Here is a 24052-nt window from a genome sequence, read left to right on the forward strand (position 1 = left end):
TTTTTTAATCTACCACTTTGAACACATCATCTCATTCTTTTTTGACCTGTAAGGTTTCTGCTGAGAAACTTACTGTTAGTCTGATGGGGGCTGCCCTATATGTGACTTGATAGTTTTCTATTGCTGTTTTTAGCATTCTTTCTGTTTTTAACTTTTGACAGTTTGGCTGTGATGTGCCTTGAGGGGATCTTTTTGGGTTGAATCTATTTAGGAACCTTTTGAGCTCGCTGTATCTGCATCTCCTGATATTTCCCAAGACTTGGGAAGTTTTCAGGTATTATTTTATTAAATAGGTTTTCTATGTGTTTTCTTGTGTCTTCTTGAAATCTCATAATTTGTTTTTTCTGTGTTTTTCTTTTTCTTTTCTTTTTTTTTTTTTTTTTTTTTTTTTTTTTTTTTTGCTTAATAGGATACTATATGTCCTATAGGCTTTCTTCATTCTTTTTATTCTTTATTTTTTTTCTGGCCATGTTATTTCAAAAGAACTGTTTTCAAGTTCAGAAATTTTAACAACTTTTGCTTGATCCAGTCTATTGTTAAAGCTGACAGTTATATTTTTAATTTTATTCATTAAGTTCTTCAGTTCCAAGCTTTTGTTTGGCTCATTTTTAAATGATATTTATCTCTATTGGATTTAAAATTTAGATCATGAGTTGTTCTTCTGATTTTGTTGAATTGTCTATCTGTGTTCTCTTATATCTCACTGAGCATCCTTAAGGTCATTATTTTGAATTCCTTTCTAGGCATTCATTGGTTTCCTTTTCTTTGTGGTCTGTTACTAGAGAATTATTGTGTTTCTTTAGAGATGTCATGTTTCCTTGGTTTTTCATGTTTTCTGTTTTCTGTTAATATCTGACATTTGGTGGAACATTTGGTTCTTCCAATATTATGGAGTAGCTTTTGCAGGGTAAGACCTTTTTCTGTAGATGTGTCCTATAGTATTGATTGTGTAGGGTGCTTTGACTTTGATTCTGGATGGGTGTAGTAGTATAGTCTCTGTATAATTTCTTTGGCTATAATCAATGTCAGCAGTGTCTGCAAGTGCCTTAGCAGCCTAGGCTGTGGTTGTTTGTGGAAGCTTTGTTATGGCTTTGGTGGGTTTGGGAACACCAGGGAGGCCAGTCCTTGAGCCCTTGGGGGCATGCACATGCACATGGTGGTTTCCCTGTTAAAGAGGGCATGGTTACCAGTAGCAGCAGGCCCTAGGCAGGCCAGTTCTTGGGCTCCTGGGGGTTATACATGGGTGCTTGGCAGCTTTGATGCTGGAGAGAGCAGGATTGGTGGCAATGGGCCTTGGGTAAATGGCTCTCAGGCTCTGGAGAGTGCATACATCAGCTCCCTCTCTCCTGAGGGCAGCCTCCTTAACTGTGCTGGACTGCCTGTTCCCCAAGAGGTAGGGTACTGTGTGGGATCTGGTGCCAGGAATATGGCTGTACTGATCATTTCAGCTGGTCTTTTGACTCTGCAGCCCTCTGGGTAAATGTGGTGGGATATCAGTGGAGCTCCAGGGATGGAGAAATGCAGAGACTATTGATCCTCAGGGCAGGATGCACTGTGGTGATGGCTCTGCTCTAAAAATTACATTGTGCTGCAGCAGCCTGGGTTCTGGGGAGTGGGGGGTGATTCTGTGTGAATTTGGTCTCTGGAATAATGCAGTCTTGTGGATTCCAGGCCTCTCCTTACACTGGGCTTAAGGCCTGTGAAGGTCGGGGAGGGGGGGCTCTCGTGTAACTAAGATAGCAGACATGTGAAGTGAGAATGTGGACTGCTGGAGATTTCCTGCTTACCTTTCCCCCACACTGGGGAGTCCCTTTTGGCTCTGAGCTGATCTTGGATGGGTGCTGTACTTCCCTCTTCATGTTGCTGTCCTGAGTCTCTATCTCAAAAGGTATTTGTCACTTCCTTGCTGAATTCTGGTGTTCTTCTTTAGACATTTTATTTGACATGTGGTTATCTATTTGTATTTTCATCCTTCCTTGTGGAGGAAGTGAGTGCAGAGCACCTCAAGTAAGCAATCTTGATGACATCTCTCTGTATTTGATTTTTCAACTTTAAGTGTGAAAGTGATATGCATTCAGTATGCTCCTCAACTTACAATGAGTTTATGACAGATGCCTTTATAAGAGTCAGGCAGAGGGAGATTAGACAAACTGAAGAGGACACATAAGGAAACATGGGGAAGAAGGTTGTGCAAAGATGGGGGCAGAAATTGAAGCTGATGCAGCTACAAGTCAAGGAATGCCAAGTGATGTCAGTAGCCACCAGAAGCTGGAAAGGCAAGGAACAGAATCTCCCTGGAGCCTCCAGAGGGAGTAAAGTTCTGCGGACATCTTGATTTTAGACTTCTGCCCTCCAGAACTGTGAGAGAATAAATTTCTGTTATTTTAAGCCACGTAGATTGTGGTAATTTATTACAGCAGCCCTAGGAAAATTATCTACACATGGGGACCAAAGAGAGACTCAACAGGGTTTTTTTCTTTTTGAGTTGTAACTAGTTCTTTCCTGCAGCATATAAAATCAAGCACATTTTATCCTGTGTAGATATCTTCCCTTCCTTCTGGCCCCAAACTGTCCTTAACTTTACAAGAGAAATTTTTTCTCCTTTTAACAAAACTATCTTGAAAACTCGCATTTCTTTTATTATAGAAAAAAAAAAACAGAATAAGCATAACTTCTGCCCTTCTCAATTTGATACAAGAAATTAGTATTTCTCCTATTAACATACACTTATGAACATGCACCACAGCCTTATTTTGTTAAGAGAGCATTTTTTCATCCCTGGCCTAAGTTATATTCAAACCATTTTCCTTCAACTTGCCCTTGGCAGTGAAGGAGAGGAATCTCAACCTACTCTTCTACAGGTTTTAGGAGCTTATAATCCATTACTTCCCCCCACCAGGCTGTGGGCTGCACAAGAGCCTGCTCTGTGCACTGTTAATCTTGATATCATCCAATATAGCATGTGGCATGTAGCAGATGCTCAGGAAGTGTTTCCTAATCAGGGTGACCAAATGTCCTGGTTTTCCCAGGACAGAAAGGTTTCTCAGGATGTTAGGCTCTCAGGGTTCAACTGGAACAGACTTGGGCAAACCTGACAGTTGGTAACCCCTGTTAAATGAACTGGACCCCACTGCTCTTGGTGACATCCAGGCTTAATACCAAGTTGGGAAAGTTGCCTAATATAAAGTTATGTGGTCTTTGTCCCTACTCTGCCTTCTTTCTGGGTCTCTAAGCTTCCCAGAGTTCTTCCTTCCCTGGGACTCACCTCGTTGGGCTAACATTGTTACTTGGGTGCTAATTCCGCCTAGGTCCCAGTGGCTCTCTGCTTAATGCTCCCCATGTATAATTCCATTTCTCCTGTCACTTGACTATTTTTTTCTCTGAATTATTTACTAGCTGGTTTTTCTCCTCCTGCTTCAGAAATGTTGAAGTTCTCCAGCATTCTGTCCTGATCACTTCCAAATAGCTCAGGGATGACCTCAGGACCTGAGCTTAAAAAAACCTACAGCAAAGCACCCTGGATGTTATTATTGACTCCTTTTCCATGCCCACCATTTGATTTATCCACTGATTCCCTCGTATTGAATAAATATTAAATCAATTCCCTTCTCCCCATCCTCATGGTTGTGGCCATACGCCAGGACCTTATTATTTATTGCCTTTTACTGAGATTTCCCATTTACATTCTAAACCTTTCCAATTTACCCTTTTCATTGCTTCAGAGTGATTATTCTAACATGCAAATATGACTACAATATTCCCTTGCTTAAACTATGCCAATGGCTCCCTGTGGTCCACAGAAAAAATTCTTAGACAGGCACATGAGATGCTTCCTGACCTGCCCTTGCCTAACAGTTTGGCTTCACACATCACCACTTGTCCATCTCAGACCCCATATTCTTGCCTCAATGCACTCATCCTGCTCCCTCTACAACCAGACCCTTGGACCTACATGTCCCTCCCTCTGTCTCTGTTGCCTTTCTGACCTCCTTGCCTTGGCTACCTCCTGCCAGGCCTTCAGAATTCAGCTCAGTGGTTGCTTCCATGACCCTGTTAATTTGGGGTGAGATGCTTCATCTGTTCTGTACCAGCAACGTGTGTTTACTGCTCTCAGAATAGGCACCAACCTGCTTGTCTCCCTCTCTGGGGGCTGAGCAACCTAAGTGCAGAAAAATGCTTATTCACCTTTACCTTCTTTCTTCACAGCACTTGGCGTAATGTAGGTGCCTGTACTGGGTTGAATAATGTCGCCCCAAACTTATGTCTATGCAGAACCTCAGAATGTGACCTTATTTGAAAATAGGGTTTTGAAGATATAATTAGTTAAGATCATATTGAATTAAAACAGGCCCTAAATCCAATATGACTGGTGTCCTTATTAGAAGATGAAAGGATGCAGAGGTGCAGACATACACAGGGAGAAAGCCATGTGATGTGATGGCAGAGAGGGAGATTAATGAGTCAAGGAACATGAAGGATTGCTGCACCCACCAGAAACCAGGAAGCCAGGAGAGAGGCAAGAAAGGATCCTTCCCTAGAGGTGTCAGAGGGAGCATGGCCCTTCTGACATCTTAATTTCAGACTTCTAGCCTCCAGAATAAGAAAATAAATTTCTGTTGTAAGCCACCGATTTTGTGGTACTTCATTTTGGTACTTTGTTATAGGAAACTAGTACAGTGCTCAACATATTTGGTTGACTCAGTGAATGATCCTACCCCTTTCCTACCTCCCCATAGCCATTGGGAAAGGCCTTTGTCAACTCTGGGCTAGAATGTTCTGGTAGCCTTCTGACTTGTCTCCCTGTGTTTATTAAATGGAACAGTGCCATAAGTTTATGTCTCCAATGGATTCTGTGTTTGTTAGACTGATTATCAGCTAATTTTTTTCTCATGACTCAATGACAAGGATAGCTGAATCGTGGTGCTGAAAAATGTCACCTCTGCCCTGAGTGAAGCTTTCATGCGAGGATCTACTGGGGCACCTAAAAGGACAATGATTCAGGATGTCATTGAGCTCACAGAGCAAGCCACATGCCTGTTTTTGCACCTGCTTTGCTAATAAATGAAAGTCTGTATCGCAGAATTCTATCTGACACCTGCTTTCATTACAACATGCAGAGACCTACGGCCCCAAGACCTCTTACATCTACATAGTGAATGACAAAATTGACTCAGGTCAGTTCTAACCAAGGAGGTCATGGAAAGAACTCCGGTTTCGGAACAAGACAAATTTGGGCTAAAATCCCAGCTCCACCACTGACTGCCTGAGTCACCTATGATGTTGCTTCACAGGGTGGTAACAATGATCTATGCCCGCCTCCCCAGGTTATTGCTATAATTAAGTGAGATCAAGCATGTGAAAGGCTTCAGGTGCTGTAAATGCTTGCTGCTATTCAGTAAGTTGAACACAGTCACACAGCTAAGAGGGAAGGTGCTGTCCAGGGTCTCACCCTGGGGACGAGACTCCCCTGAAACAGAGGCAATGGCCTCTAATGAGGGAACTGAACATTAATTAGGAATCCAGGATATAGGACTTTATGCATTTTCACATACTTTTTTTTTTCCTTTTATTCCCATGAAAGCCTTTTACTTTAAAAAATTTTTATTCTCATTAAAAAATATAGGAAATGAGGCTCAAAGGCAGGGCACGGCTCCCTATAGCACTTGTGAGCAGTGATTCTCAACCTGGGCTGTACATGAGGATCCCCTGGAGCTTTGAAAAATCCCCACACCCTGCCGCCTCTCTGACCAATGAAACCAGAATGTCTGATGCTGGGGCCCCGGCTTCAGAACTTCAAAAACCTCTTCAGGTGACTCCCAAATGCAGCCAAGTTTGAATATCTGTGCTCCAGAGTTCACAAATCACTTTCCCCCAGAGGAAGTGGTCTGACCGACCTTTACACCTCTATGAGGACAGCAGAGTAGATTTCATTGACCCCACTCTGATGATGGGGAAACCAAGCTCAGAGAAAATTCCAGAAAGGACTTGAACTAGAACCAGATTCCTTGATTCTTCTCCACTGCTCTATCCCTGTCCTGGGGGGAGGAGCTATGCCACATCACTGACCTCTATTTCCCTTTCAGTATCTGCACCGGAGCGAAGGCTGCCTTGGGTGTTTGGAACGGTTTACCTCTATCTAGCCATCATGGGGTTCTGATGACCCCATCCCCAGCCCCCATCACCTGGTCTCCCCTGCCCTCCCCTGTAGTTCATGGGTTCTCCACAGCCCGGAGCAGAGGCCAGGGGGTTTTCCACACAGGCTTTTCAGATCCATTTCATTCCCGCCTGTTTTTCCATCTGCCTTGTCATAGGGTGTGTGGTGCAGTCTTGTCTCTGCCAAATGCTTTAGTGGCTCTGGAATGGAGAAAGCAGCAGAAGCCCAGAGTGTTTATGCCATGGGAAAAGCTGGGCTTTTCCACAGATCATCCTTCTCCCCCGCCCCCAGGTTCTCATGCCCTACATGATTCCCAGGGGGCCACCCAGCAATTAAGATACAGTTCTGGAGAGCAGAAGGCTCTGACAGCCCCACAAATCAGCCTCCATATCCCCACCCCCAACACACACACATCCCAGTCCCTCCCAGAACAATGCTATCGAGTCATCTTGAGCAATGGCACCAGAAAATCCCAGTGTAATGAAAGAAAACAGAGGCCTGTCTTTCTGGCTGCTGGTGCGATTTCAATAGAAAGCCCTTCTTAAGCAGGAAGAAGCAATTCTTCTGCTATGTCCCTAACAAAAGCTGACCTCTTCCTTGGCGGCATTGGGTAGGCCCAGAATCAAGCTGGGGTTATTTCCCCACCATCGCCATAGTCATAGCAACAGCTTTGATTAATGCGGTGTCCCATTAGAGGGATAATGTCAGCCCTAATCAGAAACGCCTCAAGTATCTCTCTTTGCATTTTGGTAAATGGCGTAATCACATTACGGCTGGATGTGTCTGGGAGCTGATTGCTGTCGCACAAGTCTGCCTGATTTTCCAGGTTAAGGGGTGTCAGGGGGCCCGAGATGCAGCTAATTACTGTGCATTGTTAGGAGAGAGGACCAAGGTTACGGAGGCCGCCAGGAATGTTCCTGCCCTATCCTTCCTTCTAAGTCCATAGGAGCGCCCTGGGCTGATGGTCTGTTTGCAAGGATGCCTGCCTGAAGGAGATGGCTGAGAGTCAGAGAGGGGTGCTATACGCTGCTGTTAAGCATAAGGGAAGCAGAGGCATGCTTGAAAAGAACAGGCAGGTAGCTGAGCTGGGCTTGGCTGTTCCTGTCCCTTGTCCATCAAGCTCATGACGGACAGTCAGCCTCCGGTCATGCCACTGGGCTGGAAAACTGGCAGAAGGGGCCCCACTTGGGCCTGGAGATAGGAAACAGCAGGGGTGACATGCACTGCAAAGGCATGTAATGAGTGTGGACTTGACTTGTCATAATAGCATTTGGCTGTTGGCAGGTTCTGCTTTGTCTGTTGAAGCTTCCTACTTGAGGGTAGATTCTTACTGTACCCTGGGGAGACAGACTTCTCCTTCTCTCCCCTTTTACTAGCAGGGAAACCAAGGAAAGGAGAGGTGACATGTCTCATCCCTGTATTGATGCTAGGTTCCACTTCCCAAGAGACCCTTCCCACACGAAAAGCTTCCTCTCTTTGCCTTCCAGCCTAGCTGCTTTTGTTTCTGTAAATCCATAGGTGACAGTAACAATAAATCGTCACCACCTATACTGAAAGATTAAGAGGAGGACCTGAGGAAATATGCATTGAGCCCCCAGAGGCTATTTTTAGATGCTTCTGGGAGGTTTTAAAAAAGGACTCACACAGTTAACTATTTATGACTTTTTGAATGCAGGACAGAAATAGAAGGACAGCACTTAGCTTCTTCTCCAAAGCTGGGGAGTAAATTCCTCTCAGAGACCTGAAACCACTTTGGGGCCATTAAATTTACTGTCTCTTGGATGGCATTTAATATCTAGCATAACTAATATCTAGTTTTTATTTTTGGCTACAGCAATAGTTGTTCTTTTCGGTGTTGAAAATTATCTCAAGAGTAGCTGAGGAAATTGAGTCACAGAGTGAGAATTATCTCAGAGTCACACGGCTGGTCTGTGGCCAAGCCCTGGTGGAAGCAAATCTCTTGCTATTTGGGCCAAAGTTCACTGCAGAGGGTTGAACTGAATGTCCCAGGGCAGGTTTGGGTGTGGAAAGTTCTTCAGGGGATACTCAATCCAACAAACGGACAAGACGCTATGGTATCATGAATCAACCAAGCTCCATCTGCCACCTTTCCTAGGAGGCTCCAGGCCAGCTTTCCACTTGGAAGAGTCAATATTCTCCCCAAGAAGATGTTGCATTAGACATGTGAGAGGACACAGGCTCACTGCCTACCCTGAAACCTCACACGCTTGTGTTGTATTATGAGCAGGACAGAATGCATTTCCAGGCCGGGTTGTACCTCAGGTCGGGGGGAAATTAGTAGGGTTTCCTCAACTGCTCTCCGAAGCTTTATGTCCTTCCCAGTAGCCAACAACTTGATCATCCCTTCCTTTAAACTTGGCCAATCAGGGACTTGGAAATCAAGGATGTAGAGCCTTAGCCCCAACAGCCAATAGCTTTAAGCTAAACAAACCCACAAGAGACTGGTATTTGCCTGAACAGAAAACCACAGAGGAATGAATTAACACCACGGTCAGAGTTTCCATCTGGGCCCTGCTGGTGCCGTCACCACAGAGGCTGCCTGTGCCGGCAGCCCCACTCCCTGCTGGCTCAGCCTAGCGCAAGTCCCTGGGCCAATCCCGACAGAAGCAGGGTGTACATGAACACTGTCTTCCTCAGCCAGGCTGTGGGGCTTCCCAAGCAGGGACTCAGCGGTCCAGCCTCTGCTACTGCCTCCTTCTGCCCCTCTGTCTATTTCTGGTGACTACCACACCCAGCACGTGGCATGCCAGGGGCCAGCCCCCCATAGCCAAGCAGCCTAATGGACTGTATGGGTCTTCTTGATGCCAACTCCCACTGGACTCTCCAGTCTGGCAGTGCGGCCATTGTATACTTGGCTGGTCTGCACCAGCACCTTGCACAGCAGCTAGCAAAACACAGCAATATTTAGTCCATATTGGGTCCATGAAAATGAAAAGGTGATATCCTATTCCTGTAGAGGGGAGTGATGACTTACTTGATTTTGCTGATGCACATCCATCTCTGTTTCAAATTGAAAGTGCAAGTTCATTGCAAACCATCTCTGGCAGAATTGTCACTTCTGAACAATCAACCACATTTGGAATTTGGCTCCATCAGACACTGCTCCCTGTCTAGTACCAGGGACTATAGTTGATTCTGTTTCTGTTGACAGCTGTCTTCTCCAGTCCTAGCTCAACTCTTATCCCTAGTCCCACATACAGTGTTCTCATTACCACCTTGCACAGCACAGTCATGCATAGTTTTACCACAGGGACACGTTCTGAGAAATGTGTCATTATGTGATTTCATTGTTGTGCAAACTTCCTAGAGTGTACTTACACAAACCTAGACGATACAGCCTACTATACACCTAGGCTACATGGTTTAGCCTAGTGCTCCTAGGCTGCAAACCTGTATAGCATGTTACTGTACTGAACACTGTAGGTAACTGTAACACAATGGTAAGTATGTATGTATCTAACTTATCTAAGCATAGAAAAGGTATAGTAAAAATGTGGTATAAAAAATAAAAAATGGTATAGCTGTATAGGGAACTTACCATAAATAAAGTTTGCAGGACTGGAAGTTGCAACTCTGGGTGAGTCAGTGGTGAGTGAGTGTGAAAGCCTAGGATATTACCATACTTTTGTTGTTGTTGTTATTGAGACAGAGTCTCACTCTGTTGCCCAGGCTGCAGTGCAGTGGCACAATCTCAGCTCACTGCAATTTTTGCCCCCTCGAGTTCAAGCGATTCTTGTGCCTCAGCCTCCTGAGTAGCCGGGACTACAGGTGTACACCACCACTCCTGGAAAATTTTTGTATTTTTAGTAGAGATGGGGTTTCACCATGTTGGCCAGGCTGGTCTCGAACTTCTGGCCTCAAGTGATCCACCCACCTTGGCCTCCCAATGTGCTGGGATTATAGGCGTGAGCCAGGGTGCCCGGCTACTGTACATTTTTATATGACTGGCAGCACAGTAGATTTGTTTACAGCAACATCACCACAAACATTTGTGTAATGACATTACAACAGCTATGCCATCACTAGATAGGATTTTTTCAGCTCCATTATCATCTTATGGGACCATTGTTGTATACGTAGTCCCTCACTGACTCAAATGTCCTTATGTGACACATAACTGTAGTTGCATTTTAACTCATCTGTCTTCCCTATCAGACTGTGAGCTCCATGAAAGCAAAAACTTCTTCTGGTTTTCTCCTCATTGTATTCCCAGCACCTAGCACAGCGGCTAGCAAAACATAGCAACATTTAGTCCATATTTGATCCATGAAAATGAAAAGGTGATATCCTATTCCTGTAGAGAGGAGTGATCACTTACTTGATTTTGCTGATGCACGTCCATCTCTGTTCAAACTGAAAGAGCAAGTTCATTGCAAACCGTCTCTGGCAGAACTGTCACTTCTGAGCAAGTGTCCGTACAAAGACCTTTGCTCATTACAAAACAGCGGTCGTAATAGAAATTGGTCCCTTTGGTTTATTTTACAATTGTATTTAATTGCTCACCATTCTGCCAATTAATCAAGCCTTCAGTTGCCCTAAGTAAGGAATTTTTTAAAGAGGTGGATTAAAGGAGAAATTGCACTTGATGGGAGAAGATGAGGCCATGGCTCTGAAATATCTTTAAGTGAGTCACAAAGTATTTTTAAACCTTAGTTTCCTCATCTGGAAACTGAGATAGTTGAACTCAGTAATCACTACTTTTCTTTCCAGGTTTATGGTCCTATTAACTTATAATTTTGTTTCACTAATGCAAGTCTCCAAGCATGCTCTTTCTGTCTTGTGTTTTGGCCAAATCAGAACCTCAGGGTTAAGCCTTTGCATGACTTTTCATATGTTGCCACCAGGTGGCAGGAGTGTGCCACAGTCCTTTGGTCTCATGCATAAAGAGCATGAGCATCAGAGGTGGACTTAGGATGGTAGCTTTCTGAGCTAGAAGGGCAGAGTCTTTGAGTTTTTGAAATAGCAAACCCTCTTGTTTATGAAAACACATTCGCTTTTATGCAAAACAACAATTTGAGGGTTAGCAATGACCATATCTAGAAATGACCAGGGACCAAGAGTTTCATGGTCCAGAATTTTAAGGACATGGTCCCCAGCCCCTGGTGGTCTTCTCACTCCCACTTTATACCTGAGTAGGTCATGGCAGCCCATCACCCCAGCAGCCACTGTGGAATTCAGTGTCCCATGAGGAACACCACGGGCTGAACCAGGGTTGATAGATTTACACTGTTTCTTTGATCCTTCCTGTCTCTTTCAGGGAAAGAGATCAGGGCTAAGCCCACCCAAATTTAGGGTCCCTAAGTCCTTTGAAAAAAAACTTTAAACTATTTGCCTAATTATAATAAAGTTTTACCTAAACACAAACTCAGCAAGAAAAATTGTCACCCCCTCTGATGGTCAGTTTTGTGTCAACTTGTCTGGGCCGTGGTGTGCCCAGATATTTGGTCAAACATTATTCAGGGTGCTTTTGTCAAGCATTATTCAGAGTGTGTTTTTGGATGAGGTTAGCATTTAAATCTGTAGACTCAGTCAAGCAGATGTGGCCCTCCCTAATGTGGATGGACCTCATCCAATCAGTTGAAGGCCTGAATAGAACAAAAGGCTCTCCTTCCTCCAAGTAAAAGAGACTTCTTCCTACCTAAGTACTTTCTTCAAACTGCACAATGGCTCTGTCTGGGTCCCAAGCCTGTCAGTCTTCAGCCTAGAAGCTCACCATCAGCTATCTCGCATTGCTAGTTTGGTAACTCACCCCGCAGATCTGGAGGTTTCTCGGCCTCTACAATCACATGGCCAATTCCTTAAAATAAATCCCTTTGTGTGTGTGTGTGTGTGTAATATATATAAATATGTATAGTATATATAAAATACGTATATTATGTGCATATATGTATATGTAAAATATCCCATTTCTTCTGTTTCTCTGGAGAACTCTCACTAACATACTCCCTGGCTGGCCATTCATCCTTTGGCTATGCTTTCATTTCACACATGTATACTGAGAACCTATCTAGTACTAGGCCCTGTACTAGGCATCTGAAATAGAAAGGTGAAGCCAGCTGCCCGACTTAACAGATTCAGGAACAAGGGAAAAGACAGTACAGAAATGAGGTGTCACAGAATAGAAGTCAATGTGGAGCTGGGGAAAGCTAAGAATGACCAGATGCTGAAGAGGAGAAATGTAAGCTCATTTCCTGATGATGCTACTTGTCCGCTGCAGAAAAACCACAACAATCAGGGCACTGTAAATTAGTGTGTTGATGACATTGTCAAAGGCATAAATAGCAACAATGTGGAAAGTTAGCTCCAAGCTACTCAAGCTGCCAGGAAACTACTTTCTAGAGGAAAACAGCCCCGCCCCCGCCCCCCACCACCCCCCGCCCCGCAAAGACAACTTAATCTGGGCTGGTTTGATTCCAAAATTTGTGTCTTTCTTAGGCAGAACTGATTGTAGTCCCATTCAGTTTGAATCTGCCTGGATGCTCACTAACATTGCTTCTGGGAATCAGAACAAACCAAGGTTGTGGTAGATGGAGGTGCCATCCTAGCATTCATTTCTCTGTTGGCATCTCCCCATGCTCACATCAGTGAACAAGTTGTATCGGCTCCAGGAAACATTGCAGGTGATATAGCTCAGTTTTCCGAGACTTGGTTACTAAGTACAGTGCCGTTGACCCACTGTTGGCTCTTCTTGCAGTTCCTGATATGTCATCTTTAGCATGTGGTTACTTATGTAATCTTACCTGGACACTTTCAAATCTTTGCTGCAACAAGAATCCTGCACCCCGGTTAGATGCTGTTGAGGAAATTCTTCCTATCTGAGTTCGGCTCCTGCATCATGATGATCCAGAACTATTAGCAGATGCCTGCTGGGCTATTTCCTACCTGACTGATGGTCCAAATGAATGAATTGACATCGTCATGGAAACAGGAGTTGTGCCCCAACTTGTGAAGCTTCTAGGAGCTTCTGAATTGCCAATTGTGACTCCTGCACTAAGAGCCATAGGGAATATTGTCACTGGTACAGATGAACAGACTCAGGTTGTGATCGATGCAGAGGCACTTGCTGTCTTTCCCAGCCTGCTCACCAACCCCAAAACTAACACTTGGAAGGAAGCTATGTGGACAATGTCAAACATCACAGCTGGCCGTCAGGACCAGATACAGCAAGTTGTGAATCATGGATTAGTCCTATTCTTTGCCAATGTTCTAAGTCAGATCTTAAGACACAAAAGGAAGCTGTATGGGCCGTGACCAACTATACCAGTGGCAAAACAGTTGAACAGATTGTGTAGCTCATTCATCGTGGCATAATAGAACCGTTGATGAACCTCTTAACTGTAAAGATACCAAGGTTATTCTGGTTATCCTGGATGCCATTTCAAGTATCTTTCAGGCTGCTGAGAAACTAGGTGAAACTGAGAAACTTAGTATAATGATTGAAGAATGTGGAGGCTTAGACAAAATTGAAGCTCTCCAAAATCATGAAAATGAGTGTGTAGAAGGGTTTGTTAAGCTTAATTAAGTATTTCTCTGTAGAGGAAGAGGAAGATGAAAACATGGTGCCAGAAACTACCTCTGAAGGCTATACCTTCCAAGTTCAGGATGGGACTCCTGGGAACTTTAACTTGTAGATCACATAGCTGAGGCATAAATTTGTTGTGTACTATGTTTGGTATAAGTTTGTTTCTCTACTATGTTTGTATAAGTACTGTTTCTCTACAAAGAACTCTTTTTAAATATGGTTTGGTATTGTAGCGCTTTTTACACTGAAACTATACTTGAACAGTTCCAACCTGTAAATACCGTATAAAGCTTGTCCTCTGAATGGGTTTCTTATTTCTTTGTGGAATTTTATATCTCGCAGTGTCCTGTAAATAAAGATTAAAGTCCACCCCCCGGAAAAAAAGAAAAAAACAAAAAACAAAATAGAGAGGTGAACAAGTTAGCATGTTTCCTGCCCACAGAAAACTTCCAATCTACTGAGGGGGATAAACGATCAAATGCTCACACAAGTGTAAAAATGTAGCTATAGCAAGTGCTGCGGAGAGACAGGAGTGGCCACTGGGAGGAGTAGAAAGGAGAGGCTTGAGCTGCACTGTAGCCACTAGCCACAAGTGCTCATTTAAATTCAAATTACAAGGCCAAACGTGGTGGCTCACGCCTGTAATCCCAGCACTTTGGGAGGCTGAGGCGGGCAGATCACCTGAGGTCAGGAGTTTGAGACCAGCCTGGCCAACATGATGAAACCTCGTCTCTACTAAAAATACAAAACTTAGCCAGGCATGGTGGCAGGTGCCTGTAATCCCAGCTACTCAGGAGGCTGAGGTAGGAGAATTGCTTGAACCCAGGAGGTGGAGGTTGTAGTGAGCCGAGATCAAGCCACTGCACTTCAGCCTGGGTGACAGAGCAAGACCTTGTTTCAGAAAAAAAAAAAAAAAATTCAAATGACAGTCAGACTCCACATAATGATGTTTTCGTCAGTTAAGGACCACATATATGATAGTGGTTCCATAAGATGATGATACTGTATTTTTACTGTACCTTTCTAGGTTGAGATATGTTCAGATGCACAAATGCTTACCATTGTGTTACAGTTGCTCACAGTGTTCAGCACAGTAATATGCTGCTCAGATTTGTAGCCTGGTAGCGATAGGCTACACTGCATAGTCTAAGTGTGTAGTAGGCTATACTATCAAGGTTTAAGTACAGTCTAGGATGGTCTCACAATGACAAAATCACCTAATGATGCATTTCTCATAATGTGTTGTCATTGTTAAGTGACACATGACTGTAGTTAAACTTAAATACAAATAAAAAAAATTAAAGCACCCTGGGAGGCTGAGGCAGGAGGATTATTTGAGCCCAGAAGTTTGAGATGAGCCTGGGCTACACAGGGAGACCCCATCTCTACAAAAAATAAAAATAAAATATGTCAAGCATGGTGGCACGTGCCTGTAGTCCCAGCTACTTGGGAGGCTGAGTTGGGAGGATCGCTTGAGCCTGGGAGGTCGAGGCTGCAGTGGGGCTGGGATCGTACCCCTGCACTCCAAGCCTGGGCAACAGAGTGAGACCCTGTCTCAAAAAAAGAAAAAGCTCCTCATCTGCACTTGTGAAGTGCATGGTAGCTGTAGGCAGTCAGCAGCTACTGTATCAGACAGCACACATAACAGAACATTTCTATCGTCACCAAAAGTAATAGTGCTGACCTAGAGCAAGGTTTCTCAAACTCAGCACTATTAACATGTTTGGCTAGGTAATTCTTTGCTGTTGAGGGCTGTCCTGTGTCCTGTTAGATGTTTATCAGCACTAACTCCCCTCACCCAGTTATGACAAGCAAAATGCCTCCAGACATTGTGAAGTAGCCCTTGAGGGGGCAAACTTGCCCCCAGTTCAGAACCACTGGGCTAGAGGACATTCAGACAGAAATAATTTTAGTAATCAGAATGCAGAGTGGTAAGGGCTTTGAGGTGGTAAACCAAGGTGTTGTCAGAACATGGGAAGAAAGTTCTCATGTCAGACTGGAGGACGCAAGGGAAGGCTTCCCCAGAGAGCTGACTCCCAAGCTACATCTTGAAAAGCAAGACAATGGCAGCAACGAGGCTTGATACCATCTAGTATGTCACTAGTTCCACCATCAACCTCTTCCTGCCTTCATCATCTATTCCGGTCCCTGGATGGTTCCATGCTAAACTCAGAGGGCGCTGTATGAACTCTACTTCCCTACATTCTCCTTTATTTTTTTAGATTACTAGTCTTGTAATGTTTAAAAATCTCAGCTGGATGTGGTGGCTCACACCTGTAATCCCAGCACTTTGGGAAACTGAGAGGGGAGGTTTGCTTGAGGCCAGAAGTTTAAGACCAGCCTGGGCAACATAGCAAGACCACTTTTCTACAAAATGTTTAAAAATTAGCTGAGTGTGGTGGCGTGTGCCTGTAGTCCTAGCTACTTGGGAGGCTGAGGTGGGAGGGCCACTTGAGCCCAGGAATTCAAGGGTGCACTGTGCCATGATTATACCACTGAACTCCAGCCTGGGTGACAGAGTGAGACCCTGCCCCCAAAAAAGAAAAGATCTCTTGTTCTTTCCTGACTTGGTTAGGGCTCTTAATGTGGCAATAAGAGCTAGTTCAACAAAAGGGGTACCAACTGTGAAGACAGGCCACATGAGACTCAAGACAGGAACCCAAATTCATTCGGGCCCCATGCATATGTGAATGGGAATATCATTGCACAAAAAGGCTGCTCTATCTCTTGAGGGCTTCATGACCTCACTTAAGACATCTCTGATGCTCTCTGCACATGACCTCTAGTCTCAACTGTCCGCTGATCTGTTTTCTCCTCCTTCAGTTGCAGATAGTTCATAATGGCCACCCAGTTCCCTCTACAGATGGGTAATGCTTCGTAGTCGGTTTGACTTCATTGTCAGCTGGAACTGGCCTATGTGAATTTTAGCTCAACATCCTACGTAGGAATATAATAGGCCTAACTCATTATTTTTCGATAAAGGCCACACAAGTCAAGGGCTCCTAGTCTAAAAGACAGTTCCCACCTGGGGCTGCTGTCTACCCCTATTCTGTGCCACTTGGTACAGAGTCTGTGTCTACTCAGCGGGGACCTGCAGTGGGAGATAAGGGAAGGCTAGTTGCCCTGTACACAGTTGGCTCAAGAAATGAGGGTTAGTTCCTCATTTCTTTTTTCCATTCTTGTCATCAGTTGCTCTGGAATTGTCCCAGATTCCTCCATTTTCTTATCTGTAATCATCTCCTTGCTTTCTCTCATCACCTAGTACAGTACCTAGCACATAGTAGATGCTCAATAAATATTTGATGTATTGAAGCCTACTAGTCAAAGACTGCGAGGAACACACCTATAGTCAAACACATGTAGGTTTATTGATCTTGCTGCAGTAAGGAAGAGCATGTGGTTTCTCAACAAGAGGGCATTGGAGGGCTTATTAAAGGATTTGGGTTTAGGCTAGGTGACTGTAAGGGAAAAACTAGAGAAACAAGAGCCAGTTTTGTATTAGATGTTATTAGAATGTGAGGACAATTCACCAACTTGGTATCTGAGAAATTCTTGTTGAGGAAGCAGGAAGAACAAAATGGGACTGGGATGTCATTGGTAAAAAAAGTAATAATAGTAATCTCCCAGAGGTAACTTTTTATCTCTAATGTGGCTTTGACTCTGTTTGCGTAGAAACATTATTTATTACAGTCTGATTGACAACAGGGTTGATTTTTTTTTTACATTTTCAGTTAAATTAAAAAAAGATAACTGAATGACTATTTACCCAAATGAAGAAGCAATTGCAATGAGTTACAGGCAAGGGCAAGGTGCTAAGTTTAAGCCAGCCAAAGTGACTCTTCATATTATCTGTCTTTCAAATGATTGCTTTTTACTGATGTTGAAGAAAATTGGCCTTTAGTATAATGATGTAACATAGATTCATCTGAGGCTTCCTCTACAATTTTGAAATAAATGGTGCTGCATGTGTTCCATTGTTGATATTTTCACCCTTCTTTATTTTGATTGCTCATTCAAGGTTATCTTGCAATTGGCCAATGTTCCTCTTCAAATGTGGTCCCATACATTCCAGATATTGTCTGCTTGGAGCTGAAAACAATAGGTCAATTACTTCCTGAGTTCGCAACACCATGCTCATGAGACACACTTTTTTTTCAGTAGTCATATTACCCTATAGGTTCACATAAGGCCAGAAGTTTAAGACCAGCTTGGGCAACATAGCAAGACCCCTTCTCTACAAAAGGTTTTTTAAAATTAGCTGGGTGTGGTGGCATGTGCCTGTATCCCTAGTTACTGGCTTGACTTGGTTAGAGCTCTTAATGTTTTTAAGCATGAGCACCCTGGTCTAGTATTTGATTTTTGGAATATGAATAAAAAGTGAATTTGTCATTACTCACAACATTTTATCCATTCTTACTCAACATTCTGGAAGGTTGGAAAAACACCTATTGTATTTGCTTTTCCTCTGACTTTTTGTTGTATGCAATTTGGTTTACATCACTTCTCTGTAACTCATGCACAACGTTGGCCAAATGTTGAACTGGATACCTGGAAAAAGAGAATCTCTCCAGCTTCAGGAAGTCATCAAGCAACACTCTTTTGTCATGATTGTTGGACTGCTTTCAATTTATTAGCCCATTTTATTAGTCAGGGTTCTCTAGAGGGACAGAACTAATAGGATAGATGTATATATAAAGGGGAGTTTGTTAGGGAGTATTGACTCACATGATCACAAGGTGAAGTCCCACAATAGGCTGTCTACAAGCTAAGGAGCAAGGAAGCCAGTCTGAGTCCCAAAACCTCAAAAGTAGGGAACCTGACAGTGCAGCCATCAGTCTGTGGTTGAAGGTCCCAGAGTCCAAAAGCTGAAGAAGTTGGAGTCCAATGTTCAAGGGCAGGAAGCATACAGTATTGGAGAAAGATGTAGGCTGGAAGACTCAGCCAGTCTAGTCTTTCCATATTCTTCTGCCTGCTTTTATTCTGGCTGTGCTAGCAGCTGATTAGATTGTGCCCACCCAGGTTGAGGGTGGGTCTGCCTTTCCCAGTCCACTGACACAAATATTAACCTCCTTGAACAACACCCTCACTGACACACCCAGAAACAATACTTTGCATCCTTCAGTCCAATCAAGTTGACACTCAATTATTTACCATCACACCCCTGCACATTTCACTCCTGTGTGAGTAGACAGGGAGCTTCTGGCCATGGTGCAGCTTGAAGAACCAGGAGGAATGGAGAGGATTGGGGGAAGTGGGAGCAGGATGACCAGTGAAGATTTCAAGGAATAATACAAGACTGAGTCCATTTGTTCTCAAAGTAGGACAGGTGGCATTGGAAATGGACAGGAAGATGTTACTAGAAATATGAAAAAAATTCAACAAGTCTCCATGAACAACAAATGAATATAGGCATAAATGGGGAAAAGACAGGTTTAGAGTGTGAATAATTTGGATGGTGTTGGTGAAAATAAAGAGGTCTTGGAGAGAAGCTGTTTGAGCATGGTTGGATGGTGATGGGGAATTCTTGCTGAAATGTGTGAGTCAAAAGTACTAGCAAGATTTGAATTTTTTTTTTTTGGTCTAAATTCTGGGCAATTTTTTGTTTGTTTTTGTTTGTTTGCATTGCTCATTTTGTTTTTACAAGAGCCATTTGAGGAGGGTAGGACTAATTTATTTTTGCAAAAGTGAATTTGCAGCTCAGAGGAGCTAACATTTTTGTCCAAGAGTATACCTTGTAGGAAGAGTGCCACCCTGGGGATATAGAAGTAACTAGACATGTGCCCATCCTCTCTTGCAGAACAGTAAAGGTAATTGCTAACCCACTTAAGTTTGGAGAAGACAAAAGACTGCATTTAATTCAGTCTGGTGGGAGTGAGGAAAAGAATAGGAAGGCTTCTAAGAGGATACAGTATATCAGAAAGGAAGGTCAAGTCAGAGAAAGGATATTAGAGGCAGAGAGAACAATGTGCAACTATAGAATGCTTAGGAAACAGCAAAGAAATTTATTTCTGCTAGAGAAAAGATGATGTGAGGATCAGCTGGAGAGGTGGCAGGAGGGGTAGTCAGAGCTCAGCTGAGGGAAGTCCTTTTATGCCAGGCTGGAGTTTGGACTTGACATTGTTTGCAATAGAAAGCCAGTAAAGATTTTAAACTGTAGGATTAATCCAACAGGATTGAATTGGCACGGTAGAAAGATAATTCTGGCAGAAAGATGAAGCCTTGATTAGAAGGGGAGAAGTAGGAGGCCCTTCAGAAATCCAAGGATGATAGTAGTCTGGCAGGCATGTAGTACTCTTGCGAGGCAGAAGCAAGAGTAATGGGACAGAGAAGACTGACTCAAGACATGGGAGGAAGAATGCAGAAGACTTAGAGACTGCTTCAATGTAGAGATTTGGGAGATGGGACAGTGAGGAGGACTCTGGGATGGTGGCTGAAGTCACTGGTTAGATAGGTCATTAGCAGAGACAAGGAAACTAGGAAGGTGAATAGGTTAGTTGGGGAAAGAATGGGATGAAGATGCAAGTCTAGCTTTCCATGTGCTAATTATAGCGTTTTGTGACAATTGAGGAGAATTGTTCAGTAGGCAACTGAATATTTGGGTTTACAAAAGATGAGAAGTTTGGGCAGAAGATAAAATGCCCTTAGGGACATTGTGGTTTGGATTGTATAGTTGGTTCTCTTTATTCATGGTAGTTATGTTCTACAAAGTCACCAAAAACACTGAATTAGTGAACATTGAGCCATTGCTCCTAGGGGAAATATAGGGTTAGCTTCCTGTGAGCCTTTGGTCATAATATTTTTATCAACTAATCAGTGCATAACCTTGTTTTAAGTGTGTTTCCATTTAAAGATGCCTTATTTAATATATACTGTTGATTCACTAACATTAAACTCATGGGCAACAACACTATAACTTATGCCTAACTGAAGCTTTTCTAATACATATGTTTTCTCTGTAAGGACATCATAATCATCTTGCACTTAGAAACACTAGCCAGCACTTCAACACTGTGCTTGAGGGCCATCTTGAACAGTGAAATCACCAACAAAATGCACACAAATGCAAAAAAAAAAAAAAAAAAAAAGGAGGGGGGGGTCCTAAATAGATTATGAAAGGATAGTTGTTTGCAGTATAAAAGCTAAAATAGGAGTGCTGCCTTGTCCAGCGTTAGCTGCTCTGTTCATGTTCATGAATGACCATGACACTGCCCAGAGTATTGATTTGTGGTTACAAATAAATTTTAGTGAGTAGGGAAATTCTTGAATAATGAGGATGCAGTGTATTTAAAACCATGACTGTTTGGTTGGTGTCACTTTCAGAAGGATTAGAATGAGAGTGAGGGAGGCTAAAATATGCCTTGGGTACACTGACATTTGATAAATGGGCAGCAGAAAAGATACATGGAAGGAAGACTTAGGAAGAGGAGCAAGATAGTGAGGTTTAATACCCATAGAATATGAAGTTTCAAGAGCAGAAGTACTCAAGAGTATCCATCATAATTAAGAGTTAATTAAGTTAAGGAGTGTGCACTAGATTTTACAAACAAGAGGAGACCTTGAGGAAAATAGTGTCCATGAGTTTGTAGGGGTTGAAGCCACATAGCTGAAGGTTGAAGAATAGCAAAGAGTAGAAAAGTGGTAATTCAAGTGTATATTACTCTTTTGATATGCTCCAATGTAAAGAGAAGAAAAAAGATGGTACAATGGCCAGAGAGAACCATAAAGGGTTCCAGTTTTGTTGGCTGAAGGGTAGATTAATTTAACTATGGCTGAAAGGAGACCAGTAGAGAGGGAGAGGTAAGAAATACAGAAAAGATAGGATGTGGCAGATGGAGTAAAGTCCATGAGTGGGCAGACATGGATTAGGCTTTGGCTGCACAGGAAGGAGGCAGGAAGGGAGGGCTACGAATGAGAGCAAATATTAGTTCTTTGAATATGTCAAATTCACCCCCCTAAGGGCCTTTGCAATTGTTGTTCCCTCTGTCCAGAATGCTCTTCCCCTGCCACGTTCTTATGGCTTTATCTGTGGATCCTCATATGACTGGCTCCTTGTTATTCAGATCTCAGCTCAAATGTCACCTTATCACAGAGGCCATCCCTGGCCATCCAGCTAAAAGTAGTCCTTTTGCACTGTCACCTGAAATTATCTTATTTGTTCATCTGTTTACTTGCTTCCTTCCCATCTGCTCACTCAACTGTGAGCTCTGTGACAGCTGGGACCTTTGTCTGTCTTGATCACGGATATACTCCCAGTGCCTGGCATGTGTTTGTTGAACAAATGAATAGCATGCAGAAAACATGGAGGAAGTTTACTTGAGGGGAGGGAGGGGTTTTGTCTTATTCCTCTCTGTACTCTGATGCCTCGCAGAGAGTAGGCATTCAGTATTGAATGCAAAAATGAATAGAATAATCATTCCACTTCCAGGTATGTATACTGAAGAACTGAAAAGAGATGTTCAAACAAAGAATTGCACAAAAATGTTCATAGCAACATTATTCTTAATACACAAGATGTGGGAACAGCTCAAATGTCCATCAACTGATGAGTGGATAAACAAACCGAAATAATGGGATATAGCCATGTGATAAAGTATTATTCAGCCATAAAGAGGAATGAAGTTCTGATAAGTACCATAATATGGCTGAACCTTGAAGAGTTTATGCTACGTGAAAGAAGCCAAATACAAAAAGCCACATGTTGTATGATGTTATTTATATGGAATGTCCAGAAAAGACAAATTCAGAGAGACAGAAAGTAGACTAGTGGTTTCCAGGGGCTGGGGGAAAGGGGAGTGGGGAGTGATTGTTTAATAAATAGTACAGGTTTCTTTTTGGGATGATGAAAATAGAATTGGATAGCGGAATTAGATAGTGGTGATGGTTGTGTAACATCATTAATGTACTAAAAGCCACCGAATTGTACACTTTAAAATGGTTAATTTTATGTTTTCTTTTCTTTTTTTTTTTTTTAAGACAGGGCCTTGCTCTGTCACCCAGGCTGGAGTGCAGATCACAACTCACTGCAGCCTCAACTTACTTGGGCTCAGGTGATCCTCCAACCTCAGCCTACTGAGTAGCTGGGACTACAGGCAAATGCCACCACACTCGGCGAATTTTTGGTATTTTTTCATAGAGATGGGATTTTGCCATGATGCCCAGGCTCGTCTCAAACTGCTGGGCATCAGCTATCTACCCACCTTGGTCTCCCAAAATGCTGGGGTTACAGGCATGTATTAGTCTGTTTTCATGCTGCTGATAAAGACATACCTGAGACTGGGAAGAAAAAGAGTTTTAGTTGGACTCACAGTTTCACATGGCTGGGGAGGCCTCAGAATCATGGCAGGAGGTGAAAGGCACTTCTTACAAGGCAGTGGCAAGAGAAAAATGAGGAAGAAGCAAAAGTGGAAACCTCTGATAAACCTATCCAATCTCATGAGACTTATTTACTATCACAAGAATAGCATGGGGAAGACTGGCCCCCGTGATTCAGTTACCTCCCCCTGGGTCCCTCCCACAACATGGAGGAATTCTGGAAAATACAATTCAAGTTGAGATTTGGGTGGGGACACAGCCAAACCATATCATTCTGCCCCTGGCCCCCACAAATCTCATGTCTTCACATTTCAAAACCAATCGTGTCTTCCCAACAGTCTCCCAACATCTTAACTCATTTCAGTATTAACCTAAAATTCCACAGTCCAAAATCTCATCTGAGATAAGCCAAGTCCCTTTTGCCTCTGAGCCTGTAAAATCTAAAGCAAGCTAGTTACTTCCTGGATACAATGAGGGTACAGGTATTGGGCAAATACAGCCATTCCAAATAGGAGAAATTGACCAAAACAAAGGGGTTACAGGGTTCCGTGCAAGTCTGAAATCCAGTGGAGCAATCAAATTTTAAAGTTCCAAATGGTCTCCTTTGATTCCAGGTCTCACATCCAGGTCACACTGATGCAAGAGGTGGGTTCCTATGGTCTTAGGCAGCTCCACCCCTGTGGCTTTGCAGGGTACAACCTCCCTCCCAGCTGCTTTCATGGGCTGGTGTTGAGTGTCTGTGGCTTTTCCAGGCACATGGTGCAAGCTGTCAGTGGATCTACTATTCTGGGTTCTGGAGGACAGTGGCCCTCTTCTCACAGTTCCACTAGGTGATGCCCCACTAGGGACTTTGTATGGGGCCTCCGACCCCACATTTCCCTTCCACATTGCCCTAGCAGAGGTTCTCCATGAGGCCCCCACCCCTGCGGCAAACTTTTGCCTGCACATCCAGGCGTTTCCACATATCTTCTGAAATCTAGTCAGGAGAAACATGAGGAAGAAGCAAAAGCAGAAACCCCTGATAAACCCATCAGATCTCGTGA

The 24052-nt window shown here is 43.4% G+C and overlaps 1 pseudogene; it reads left to right on the forward strand.

Moving 5' to 3' along the window:
• The first annotated feature begins 2196 nt into the window (after positions 1 to 2196).
• On the forward strand, positions 2197 to 13806 carry LOC473011 (importin subunit alpha-1-like; annotated as a pseudogene).
• The last annotated feature ends 10246 nt before the right edge of the window (positions 13807 to 24052 follow it).

This window comes from Pan troglodytes, chromosome 11, assembly GCF_028858775.2.
Source record: "Pan troglodytes isolate AG18354 chromosome 11, NHGRI_mPanTro3-v2.0_pri, whole genome shotgun sequence".
NCBI lineage: Eukaryota > Metazoa > Chordata > Mammalia > Primates > Hominidae > Pan > Pan troglodytes.